At 38.8% G+C, this 11511-nt stretch overlaps 1 long non-coding RNA gene across 1 annotated transcript; it reads left to right on the top strand.

Annotated features, from left to right (window-relative positions):
- Positions 1 to 6483: 6483 nt before the first annotated feature.
- Positions 6484 to 9380, top strand: LOC149917546 (uncharacterized). The gene is made up of 3 exons (XR_016467530.1): positions 6484 to 6562; positions 7005 to 7115; positions 8921 to 9380. It is a non-coding gene; the product is annotated as an uncharacterized LOC149917546 (long non-coding RNA).
- Positions 9381 to 11511: the final 2131 nt, after the last annotated feature.

Genomic DNA, 11511 nt, shown 5'->3' with positions numbered 1-11511 from the left:
ACCGGCAGCAATGGTCGGCCAGTAGTTACGCTCAGCCTTTTGTTTCCCATCCCCTACATCTGTATGCTTTGACAATAATATTTTATTTCCAGGTAAATCTGAGTTCTTTTTCTGAACGTGCTTCATTATGAAAACAATGAAAGTAAGAGCAGAAAGGACTGGCCCCTGACAGGCCCTAGATGTACTTGCAGTGTGTGTTCCTCAACTGTTAGGGAGTGAAAGCTGTGTGGTTCCTGAGGGAGCTTTTAGAAAGATAACAAGGCTGCAAATAACTTGCAAAAAAAACATACCCAGCAGAGCCCTTCCATAAAAACCTTAAACACTGTTCGAACTTCATTGCAGTGAGAAAGGCTCTTTATAACCGGTCTGGCTACCCTGCTATTACAGCTCAGTGCCTCCCTCAGACCACACATAATTGAGGGAATCTCTTTTACTATTAATCAAATGTATGTCTGATGTCTGAAATTGTCCTTATTTAAGCTCCTAGGCCAGCAAGACAGCATCTTCTCATCTGCAAATGCTGGCTTTAGCATACACAAAACGCCCAAGGCTCTTTTGTAATTACACCTTGAGTACTGTGTTTTGGGTCCCTCAGTACAAGAAAGATATTGAGGCCCTGGAGTGTGTCCAGAGAAGGGTAACAAAGCTGTGAGGGGTCTGGAGCACAGAGCTTATGGGAGCGGCTGAGGGAACTGGGTTTGTTCAGTCTGGAGAAGAGAAGGATCAGGAGAGATGTTACAACTGTCTACAACTGCCTGGAAGGAGGCTGTGGTGAGGTGGAGGTCAGCCTCTTCTCCCACATAACGAGCACTAGTATGAGAGGCTTCAAGTTGCACCACATTGAATGTTAGGAAAAATTTCTTCTCTGAAAGAGTGGTTAGGCACTGGAATGGGATGTCCAGGGAGGTGGTGGAGTCACTAACCCTGAAGTTGTCAAGAAATGTTTACATGTTGTACTAAGGTACATGGTTTAGTGGGGAAATACTGGTGGTAGGTGAACGGTTGGACAGGATGGTCTTGGAATCTTTTCCAACCTTGATGATTCTATGATTCTATGAAAGACATCAGCCCACATCAGCGTTTTGCATAAGGGGGGATGAGACTGTTTTACCATTTTTGTCAGCATGAAGACTTCAGAGGGCACAGCTCTTTAGCAGCAGAGATTTTTTTGCAGCACAATTGCCTTCAGCTGGGTTATTGGATCAAGACAATGACCATTCTTTCATGTAGTAAACAGTTCTGGTGCCATATACCATACACTTTCCACCTTCAGGATCAGCTGTCCTGCCTCTTTTGCCTCAGAAAACAAGCTCCTAAGATGAATACAATAACAATAATTATGAGTTATCAAGTCATGTTCTATAATTAAGCCTGTGCAAATAGCTGTTTGTATACCATGACTGTGCCTGTTTACTTGTAATAATTTGAGATTTGTTTTCTTGGTGTGGATTACGCTTTGCAGTGGTCTGGGAAGAGAGTTTGTTTATACTTTGTAGTTTATCATGCTGTGTTAAGGAGCTGGGGGATCTTAGGGTGGAACAGAATTTGAATTTGTATTTGGAAGGTGGACCCAAACAGCAAAGTATTCTGCTATGGATATCAAATCCTTTGAAGTTAAGGAGTATTTGTTTTTTTGTTATTTGTTTTTTGTTGTTTCCCATTGTAGCCACAGAATCAAACTATTCAATATGGATATTATTCATGATTCAGATTATAATTCTATATGTCGCACAGAAGGAAGAATTTTTCAGTATGGCAATCAGATCCTTCACCTTAATGATAAACAGACACATGAAAGCAGGCAAAACTTGCCCTGCATGAATGTCTTATAGTTCATGCATATAGATGCAATGCTTTAGACCTTCCTCAGCATGCCCCTTAAAAACCAGTGTTTCTTTGTGTTGTCCTCGTACAAACTGAGCCGTGTAGTCATCTGACATCAAATCTGTCTGCAGCAATTGACCTGTTTGCAGTGTGTGACACCTGTTTTAATTCCAGAAAGCCAGGCCATGTTGTGCAAGTACCAGGTGTACTCCAGAAGCCAGTGGCAGTGGATGATTAAAGCATTTCAGACATAGTTCCTTCAAAGTGAAGCATTATTCACTAAGAAACATACAACCATTAGAACTAAACATTAGCTTATTTTGCCATGAAACTTGTGTAGGATATTTCCAGTGAAGCTGTCTCTGATTTGGGAGAGACATCTAGCCTCTGTAATTCATGTCTGTCTGTCTGCTTTTCTGCATGCTTTTCAGGACTCATCAGGAGTCCCGGTTATGACGACTAACCCAAGTCTTTTCTTTAATAGTTGTGGAAATTTTCATCTAATTGTCTTTTATGATCCCTTTTGATCCTGGCCTCAGATTTTGGAGGGCCAAGCCACAACAGCATCATTAGCCTTGCCTGATTATTACTCTTCTTAGAAGAACAATGGAGAGTTTTTGACTGCATTTTTATTTCCTATTCCCTTTATTCTTGATTTCTTTCAGCGATCTCTTTTATACTCTATCAGAATAGTACCAAACAGATTAACTTGTCTGCATATAATATCTATAAATTATTATACATCCACGCCTCATTCTTCATAAACTGCTAAGGGAAATGGTCCGATGGTAGAAAACTAGCATAACTGGTTCCAAGTCAGCTCCTCCCACATATGGAGATGTATAGTGAAAGAAAGATGAAATTTGGACTTCAGAGTACAGAGTACTTCTCTCCATGCTTTTACAGTCTTTCATAAAAGCTGCCTAGTTCCTGACCAGATCCAGGACTCAGAGAAACAGAAAAATGTCAGATCCGTCTCAGCTGCAGCAAGTGTACGAGATCAGTGTTCCTAAGGTTTTGATTACTTCAGGGATGTGACAAAGAAAGGAAAACATCTTGACAAAGATATCTCCTGTAATTTCAGTATTGAAATTCTTTGTCCAATATATTATGGATCTGGGACAGTCTTTGTCACAGTTGTGCTCCCCAAGTCTTGGAGCATTCAGATCCTACTGGTATAAAATTGCAACTCCGTGGAGACCCCAAAGCACCTTGTCTCAATTAATTCTCAATTTAAGGAAAAGAGAGATGGTAATCCTTTTGTTTTCAGCCATTTCATTGACCATGAAAACAGGTCATTGAGACTAAATGTGATTGCCTCTCTCAAAAGATGGGCAGTTACTTACAGTCCCTTCCTTAGCACTGAGATTTGTAATGAAGGGCCATTGAATTTTGTGTGTCCTCAGGGGACCCTGGCACCTTTGCACAGCTGTGTTCTCTTGGGCTGCCACTGAGGGCAAGCAAGGGCTAGAAGGACTTCTATCCAGCTCATTCCTGCTGTGGTATACCCTTAGCAACAAAGACGAGTGTGTCAGACATGAGTTAGTAACATGAGAGACAACCTGGAATAAACAAGGCCTCAGTCTGTGAATTCTGTGCCTAGGAGTCTTTGGTCAGTTCACTTCAACTATCTGCCTTAGCTTCTGTGGCTTAAACGTGGAGATAATTGTGTTTACCATAGAAGATGGCAGAAAGATTAAGGGCTGATTTGAAAAGTGGTTTGTGTTTTCCCTGTCAGCGCTGTCTGGTTTTACATGAGCTGTGAATTTCATGATCAGAAAGTGGCTGCTTAACTGCATGGCTCTCCTGCTGTCTCTTTAATCACTGATGCTATCACAAGTTAAAAGATGCTTTGAAATTTACAGGTTCTATTTAGGCTTTTTAGGTACACTGATGGACATCTTTAGATCCCAAAGCCTTTAATTCATAGGTACTTCTAGGGATTTTCTCAGCAACAATGTCCAGCAGAAGCTGAGAAGCTCAGCCACTTCAGAAGGATACTGACAGCAATCTGCAGGTCTCCTGTTGCAAAGACATACTGTTCTATCCCATTTCTAGATTGTGTGGCTGACCCAAAGTATATATGGTCCTGACAGTGAGTCAGCAGTTATGATTCACCATTAAACAAGCCTGATTACTAAGCTCATCAGTGACTCCTAGCAGAAACAACATGTGTACACATGCTCAATCTTTTTCTCTTCTTCATGCAGTAATTTGCAAAGTTTGTAAGACTGTCATCATGTGCCAGATTCAGGGAAGTTCCTTTTCTGCATGACATCCTTAAACACAGTAACACATCCTTATGATTTCATATTCAGCAAATAGCAGCAAGGAGTGAAAGTACTGCAGAAGTGTCAGAACTCTGAGGAGGACTTCTCTGGAGACCACAATGTAAATGTGATTACTGTGGTTAGCCACTCCTTTTCTGAAGAATCCAGCTTATTTTTATGAAGCAACTGCATAATATTTCTCTCTCCCCTCATCTCCAACAGCAGCAAGAGCTGGGCACTCCCATTTGTTCATCTTCTCATTGCCTGCTTACTTTCTGTGGACAGAAAGGGGAGATTTAAGATTGTAAGTATATTAGCTGTGGACAATTAAAATACACAGCTTATGGTCAACTCAGTTTTAAAACCTGGATTACACATGGTGATGGAGTCATAACAAGAGTCAGCTGTTTGGAGAAGAACAAGAAGAAAAATAGTGTTTTGGCCATTAAAAATGCCAAGACATATATGCCTTAGGTATATACATGACAGTGATAGAACAGGACTTTTCAGAGAAAACCAACAGGTATTCTGTAGATTGTTAAGAGCATCTTGCATAATGATGATGATTAGATTCTAAATTTTGTGCTAAAGTAACCTGGTTGCCGAAAATAATAATAAAAAAAAAAATTAGTTGCTTGCTTTGAAATGCCTGTTATATTGATAAATGCATGGTGTAATATTCAAGATACACATCTTCCTTCTCTTCTGGAAAATGGTGAGGAAGGCTTGCTACCTCTTAGTTCCATTCAATTTTGTTCAGATCAATTGATTAATCATTTAATCCCACTTAATGCAAGTAGTTGTCTTAAAAATGGCATTTTATCTTCCTGCATCATGTTATGAATCTTTAAATTAAGGACAGCTTTTAAGACTGGATGACCTAAATATTCTTTTTTAAATGTCTCTACGGTAACTATAGAGATATTTAAGTAATGATATGAAATAGATTCCTGTTTAATGTTTATGATTGTTAGATTCCTGACATAACTTTCATTATATTTTAAATAAGAGGAAAACAGGTATGATATTTGAGCTACGTCTACCACCGACTGTAAATAAACAATGAAAAAGGTAAGACAACAGCTTTCAAAGGACACAGAAAGCACAACAGAGTTTGGGTATAAGAGTTTTCCTGCAGTCCGACTTTATGTGTTCTTCATAAACATTGAACAGTTTGTGCTGTGAATTGTTCTTTGTTCAAGTGTATTTGTATCCAATGCAGCACAATGTATAATATATTTACCATTAAGATCAGAAGACAGAAAAAAAAATGTCAAAGAATATCTGACAAACCAAGTTCACATGAAGTATTTTCTCTGAATATTAGTGAAATATAAAGTAGTAGAGCATTATCTAAAGCTTGCTGTTTCCAAGTTGCTTCATGAATTTTTCAAAAGCAACTTTTGGATTTGTTTTGGATTTCCTATGTTGGTGGTAGAGCTAAAGAGGCTTTCTGTGAATACAGTAAACTTGCCAAAGATAAGGTAAGCATGTGTCTTTGTGGAGTACTTTTTTACATTAGCAAGATCTGTTATTTCCCACAAGCAAGACAATTGAGGATCCTTCTCAGAAGGCAGTTGTTCTGAAAGAACTTCTCATTTCTAACAAGGTTTTACTTTAAGTGATCATTTCAAGGAAGAAGAATCAGGAATTGAGTTATTTTGTATTTCAAAAAGAACATATTTATGTAACTTTCTCCAGTTGCTTCTAGTACTTAACATGGATAACATTAAGCAAGGAAGGGAAGAAATAACTCCATCCCTACTTTGGGATCGTCTTATCCATAATCCCTTCTGAAGGTTTAGCATACCTCATCTAGCCTTTGGTTTTATGTGCTGGTGGGATTAGCTGTCAGAGTGGCACTGGGTGGATTAAGTAACCACTGTCATCAGTATCTCACTCTTTGCACAACATGGTATGAAGCAATCATGAAAAATCTGAGGACCTGGTGGGCAAAGGGCAGAGATACAGCATCAAAGCAATGAGTGCCAAGTAAGCCAAACAACAATCTATATTAAAGCTACCACAATCACTGGAAGAAATGCACACAGAAATGTGAATTCAAATGGGGGCAACCAGCTAACTGTGTACTCTTCATTTTATACTCTATACCTGCTACTTTCATTTGATTTTTCATATTAGAATAGAAAATGAGCAACTATGTATCAGCTTAGTTCACACCACACGTTATTTTATAGATTTCCATCATATCCTCTGATAGTTTTGTGGGGTTCTTTAATAGCAAGAGGAATCCTGATCTGCCTGATCACTCCTCCTGTGGTTATCATTACAATTTTAGTTATTTTCACTTTGCAATACACTCACTTGTCTACTGTATCATTTTTTCTTTTTTCCAGATGAGAAGACTAGAAGTGTACAAAGTATACAGAAAGTGTACAGAATATGAGTGCCAGTGAGGAACGGTTTCTATGAGAATATTAGAAGTTTCATTAGAATATTTTCTAATGGTCAGTTTATTTCACTTGTGACCACTAAGATCTAAGCTGATATTTTCATAGAATTGTGTATTATATTTTTTTCTACTGCCTTACATTGCATCGTTATTCCTGTTCTTTGATTCCTATTCCTACACTTTAACAACTGTTTATGCATCTGAAATTCTGCACACTCCTTCTGAAGTGGTAACAACCACAGCAGAGCTCTTCACTATAAATGTACTTTTAGGATATTTTAAAAACAGAATCACAAAGTGGGGAAGCTTGCATTATAAATTGTGCCTATTGCCACTTGTCCTGTCATTAGGCAATGATGACAAGAGTCTGGCTCCATCTTCTTACTCCCCCCGCCAGGTTTTATTGTTTCATATTATTCTGCTTTTATATATACTTGTTGTAGTTTATATTCATTTGTACTTTCCTCATTTGAATGAAGTTCCAACTTTTTCTACAGAATGACAGAATCACTGAAGTTGGAAGGCACCTTTAGAGATTGTCTGGTCCAACCCCTTGTTCAAGCAGGAACATCCAGAGCAGGTTGCTGAGGACCAGTTGATATCAACAGGTGGGGACTCCACAGCCTCTCTAGGCAACCTTTTCCTGTGTTTCACTCACAGTAAAAAAACAACAACAACAACAACAAAAAAAAACACACAAAAACAACAACAAAGTGTTTTCTTGTGTTCAAATTGAATTTTTTTAACTTGTTCCCATTTCGTTCTGTCAGTGGGTACCACTGAGAAGAATGTGATTTTCTCTTAATTCCCTTCATGTGGTATTGATAAGATCTCTTGGAGCCTTCTCTTCAAGCTACAGTCATAGCTCTCCCAGCCTCCCTTAGTCATATTCATGACTTCATGGACTTGCTCCACTAAGTTAGTATCATTCTGATACTGGGGAACCCCAAACCAGACCCAGCACTCCGCATGTGGCCTCACCAGTGCTGATCAGAAAGGAAGGATCACTTCTCTCAACCTACTGGCAGAGCTTTACCCAATAAAACCCAGGAGGCTTACAGCCTTCTTTGCCTCCTGGACTGCCTTCTTAATTCTATCCATATTTGTATCTTTCCAAAACTGCTACTGACAGGTGTTTTACAGCTATGCTGATCCTCAAGTAGGGTGTCATTAAATAGCCTATGTTGAGCATGAACATTACTGCTGTAGTTTAACTTTTTGTCTTTCTTTAAGTTCTGTTTTAAATTCATCTACCTTTTTTCTTTCTTTTTTTTAAACACATTGGACATTGTGCACTGCTGTTGAATGCAGTTGTTGCGCTTATGCTCTTTCGTAGTTTCATCTTAACTAGATTGTTCCCAACATTCAGGACAAAACCAGGAATTGTTCTTCCATTTGTTCTGAGCTACATATTTAACGAAGAAGTTGTTTATGACATCCAAACCTTCATTCCTAGCGCCATGTCTTGACATGATATTTTATGTAACCTGCCTTGGATGTAAAGAAAGTTTTCATTGCTATTTGAGTTCCCTTTCTTCTCAGCATCTTTGAGAGACTCAGACTGACTCACAGGTTCATCATGTCAATCTTCCTCTAATCTCCTTGTCAGGCAGCCAACTACACGCTGCCAGTCCTGCATCTTTGTTGTCTGATGTTAAGCAAGCAGCTACCAATCTGTAAAAACCTCAGTACTAATAGAAGTAATAATCATGGGGATCAAGAATTTCCCTAACACAAAGCTGGTTGATAATAAATCTATGACAGCAGCCATGTAGCAGTTCCTTTATTGTAGCATGACTGTAATAAAGGGAGGAAGTGGAAATGGGCATTTAGCACAGAATGGACTCTCTCCAAGGCAATACCTCCAGCATACCTGGAATACCTGAATGCAGAGTCTTCAAAGTTTAGGCACCACTGAATGTGTGAGCATTACAAAATAAATACACTTCAAGTAATGTAGCCTCTCCTTCAGGAGCACAGCTTATTTTATCCACCAGCATACTCAGCAAAGGACCTTTGCTTCCATGTCCAACAGAGGGCTGATGCCAAGGCTGGTGTAACTGTGCTGCCTATATTCACTTTCTCTTAAGCACTTTCCTCAATAGGTGGCCATGGCAGCACAATAACAAATAGCATGCATGCATCATTAGATCTTCACTTACAAAAAGTACACTACCTCAGGGTCTTGGAAGCATTCGTAGTCATGGTTCAGTAACTTCACTGCGCATTTGTCTTACATTTAGAATATAACATTACAAAACTTTATATCAAGGCATGGTGATAATGTCTTGCAACTCTAAGAGGTATAGATAGTTGGTATTTCTTCCTACCATGTCTTCCATAAACATTTATAATGATTTTGTAGCATATTTGTATAAACCCTTTCTTCTGAAATTATCTATAAACTTTGCAGGAGGCTCTTAAACAACTACTAAAATGCACTTCTTTGAGGAAGAAGCCAGAAATTACGTAGCACGTCTAACTGAAGAACAATTTAGAAGAGAGAGCAAGGCAAACTACAATCTCTATTTGAAATTGAAGCCAAAACGTAAGTGGACATAGTCAAAATGTAATAATGCTAATACAACCTTTATTCTCTTGCAAAAATTGCAATGGGAATCTACAGTTAATATTCATAATCTTTTTTCTTACCTCTCATTTTATACGAAACAGTGCCAGTAAATGAGCAAGCATCTCTAATACCAAGCTGATGTACTGATTTCCAGTTATTTCTGTTTCCACTGCACAAATGCCCTCAGACTTTCATTAGAACAGTGTATTCATTTCTGCAAAATCACAAAACTTCTAAAATGTTTGAAAGGTAAAACTAGCTCTACTTACACAGGCAAGAATTTTCCCCACAGCAGATTGAGTTTTTGATGATATCTGTCTCCAAACAGTGATCAGACTTAAGGTCCTGAATGGCAACATTAAGTATAACCTTCTGTCATCCAAAACACTTGCAAACAAACCAAAATATTTTCTTCTGGATCAGGAGTTTGAATTAGATGACTGAATTTTCCTGGCATGAGAGAATTATTCCTTTTCTTTCACCTAATACTCCTCTGTTATACAATACGTATATTTTTTTGTTCCCCTTGGGTTTGAAAAGATTACTTTTCCACTGGGTTTTTTGCATCACTGTAATACTCCCCTTGATCCTCTGGTTTCATCTGCTCAACTCTGTAGTGCATCTGGTAGCCTGAATGAACTTACAGTTTTCAGATCTGTCATTTAGTCTTCAGATATACTACTAGGGTCCCCAGGGCCTTGTATTCTGCCTTCAAGATCTTTTGTTCCATCATGCACCATCCATTGTGTCAAGTGTTTTTTTCCCCAAAGTATTTCAATTACAAATTGATACTTAGCATTTCGTAAGGACTTAGAAGCCTTTGGTTTCCATTTGTCATTTGAGCTTTCCACCTCAGGTCCTTGAAATGTGCTGAGCTTTGGAAGTACTTCTGCAGATCTTCTTGTACATATTTTTATCCATTGATAATTTGCATTCACAGTTGTTTTATTAAGATAATATGGGATTGAATCATCTCCATCATAACAGGAGCTGATGAGACATAGTATGTTCACTCCTTTAAGTGGGGGGAGGTTCGAAAGTACTGTGGCATGGATCATTTCCTGTTTGCATTGATCTTTTAATAATCTGTAATAATCCTGAAACAAAATATTGTTTTCAGGAAGAATACCTATTTCTGTCTTGTTTAATGTTTGACAGTGCATGAACATCTGTTGCTTCATTTATCAGAAAATATCTTTATGAAAAGAAACATGGATGTAGTAGAGTCTAGAGTGTAGATCTTACTTGATCTGTTTTGGGAGCAGACAGTGCAGAGGATGCTCTGTCTGGTTTTATTCCTACTTACAGGGAGAGCAGGGCAGCCCAGATCTGCTAATCATTCCCTCACCAGCTCTGTGGTGTGGCAATACATCAGATATAAAAGCTAATACAGCCCTGAGGTTGCATTCGCAACACAGAAAAGGATTTTTTTCTCCTCGCAGCTCCCATAGAGAGGCCCTTCCACTTGTCTGTGGGCAGGTTCCAAAATTTATCTCTTCAAGGAATAAAACAAGAGGAGTTTTTCTTCCTCTCATGAAAAGTTGCTAAATTAAGATCTGTGGCTATTAGTAAAAATATCCTCTCAATCAATAAGTACTAACAAAATGAGATGCAACTCCTCGTGCAATTTATATTTATCATGAAAGGAGCAGGTAAGCTCTGCCTGGATGTCAAAGGGAGCTACAGGCTACAAAAGGGTATAGAATCATAAGAATTAAACAATGCTTTAGTTATTGCTTAATTTGTACAAAATATTGGATAGGTCCAGAGCAGAAGGTGAGAATGAAACCATCTGTATTTTAGGAAATACAACAGGTTATCATTTTCTCACCTCTCAGAATGTTGGTCTCTTTCAGTCAGCAGTACTTTCCAGGAGAGAATTATATGTGCCAATATAAGAAATGAGTTACATAATTCAAGTGCTACAACATAAAGAAAATAAAGTGTGCAGCTCCTAAAATCTTGTTTTGACTGAAGCATAGGAGTAGCTGCCCAGACAGTCTTAACATATCCTCTCACAGAGCACTCTGCACACAGCAGGATTCCCTCCGAGGCCATAGTGCTGCCAAAGCAGTGACCTTATCTTTATCCCCACTCAGATACATGCTCCCTTGTGTGCAGAGGGTAAGCTCTAATTCCAGGCTGAAAACAAACCTTGAAAAATAAAGCTTTTGTTGTATCACCAGTGATCCCACTCACCCCACAGCTGCAAGACAAGGGTAGAGCTGATGAAGGTGAAGAGCAGCTGCAGCACATAGCCAAAGGAGGCATTCTCACTTTTGGTGGTAGCACAGCCATTGGCCAGTCTAAACCACTCCTGCAGTCCATACTCAGAATGGATTCAGACAACCACAGATTATGAAGAGAATAGGAAACTGGCACACTTTATGTCAGTAGGAAAGTGGCTTTATTTCCATGTCTGTCTGCTATTA

The sequence above is a fragment of the Phasianus colchicus genome, chromosome 6 (assembly GCF_987193195.1).
Source record: "Phasianus colchicus chromosome 6, bPhaCol1.hap1.1, whole genome shotgun sequence".
In the NCBI taxonomy this organism is placed as follows: domain Eukaryota; kingdom Metazoa; phylum Chordata; class Aves; order Galliformes; family Phasianidae; genus Phasianus; species Phasianus colchicus.
Note: the sequence above shows the minus strand (reverse complement) of the source record. Positions and strands in the feature narration are given on the sequence as shown.